Source organism: Grammomys surdaster, unplaced genomic scaffold (assembly GCF_004785775.1).
Source record: "Grammomys surdaster isolate TR1022 unplaced genomic scaffold, NIH_TR_1.0 126660, whole genome shotgun sequence".
Taxonomy (NCBI): domain Eukaryota; kingdom Metazoa; phylum Chordata; class Mammalia; order Rodentia; family Muridae; genus Grammomys; species Grammomys surdaster.
This window is the reverse complement of record NW_021621449.1, coordinates 2,862,173-2,863,748: the sequence shown is the minus strand read 5'-3', so window position 1 is coordinate 2,863,748 and position 1,576 is coordinate 2,862,173.

Here is a 1,576-nt window from a genome sequence, read left to right as displayed (position 1 = left end):
TCAGGATGTAAGGAGAGTTGTGAAATGGCAGAATCTCCACAAACAGCAGGAATCATAGCTGGGTGTGGCAGCAGGCACCAGTAATCTCCCAACTTGGGAAACTGAGGCAGGAGGACAATGCATTTGAGGCCAATCTAAGATACCCTGTTAGTGAGGTGGGGGGAAGACAGAGATGGAGCAAGAATATTAACGTACAATCTTTTCTTATCCCATGGTTCAAAATCAGAGTAGGACACACCATTCCCTGTATGAGATCAGTTCAGAAGAATAAGGGAACCATTGCGTTGAAAGTCATTGAAGGTTTCCTGACAGTGCTTCAGGTAGACCTCAATGATGAATAAGTTTATTACTATTATTATTGCTAATTGTTTTACGTGTATAGGTGTTTTGCCTGCATGTATGTCTGTGTACCATGTTTGTGTTTGGTCCCCTCCAAGGCCAGAAGAGAGCATCTGACTCCTCACAGTGGAGTTACAGATGCTTGAGAGTCATGGATACCGGGAATTGAACCTGGGTCTTCTGAAAAAGCAGCCAATACTCTCAACTGCTGAGCCATCTCTTCAGCTGCCACTTATTATTCTTAGAGATTCATTAAAAAACAAAAAACAAGGGGGCTGGAGAGATGGCTCAGTGGTTAAGAGCACTGACTGCACTTCTAGAGGTCCTGAGTTCAAATCCCAGAAACCACATGGTGGCTCACAACCATCTGTAATGAGATCTGATGCCCCCTTCTGGTGTGTCTGAAGACAGCTACAGTATATTCATATATAATAAATAAATAAAAATCTTTAGAAAACAAACAATGTTTTTTTTTATATGCATGTGAGATTTCTTGGAGCTGGCCTTACAGGTTCCACTGTAATGCCAAATTTGAGTCTACAGAAAGAGCAGTGCATATTCTTCATCTCATCAGCCTCTATATTTTAATAAACACAAAGGACAGTCCAGAGATTTCCTAGACCAGTGGTTCTCCACCTTCCTAATGTTTGGACCACTTAATACAGTTTCTCATGTTGTGGTGACCCCTCACTCGTAAAATCATTTTTATTGCTACTTCATAACTGTAATTTTGCTACTGTTGTGTAAACATCTGATATGTAGGATATCTGATATGAAACCCCAAAGGGGTCTCGGCCCACAGATTGAGAACAGCTGATCTAGAGATTTGAAACCAGCGAAGTATTTGAAGACGGAATCTTGGGCCCTGGATCTGGTCCATTCACTTCTGAAACGCTCTGTGAGAATCCACTGAGCGGCCATGTGTGAACCTGCAAGCAATGCTATCTTTATCGTGTAGTATCTGCTGAGTAAGGCTTCTCATCCTTTGCAGCAGGAGCTGAGGCAAGGCTGTGAGGGTCTGCTTTCCATGTTTCAGAGTGGCATAGCTGGTATGAGTGATGGCGCTTAGCAAGGCAGTCAGGACAGAGAAACCAGACTGGCTTCAGTCTCTTCCTTCCTTCCTTCCTTCCTTCCTTCCTTCCTTCCTTCCTTCCTTCCTTCCTTCCTTCCTTCCTCTCTTTCTTTCTTTCTTTCTTTCTTTCTTTCTTTCTTTCTTTCTTCTTTCTTTCCTTCTTTC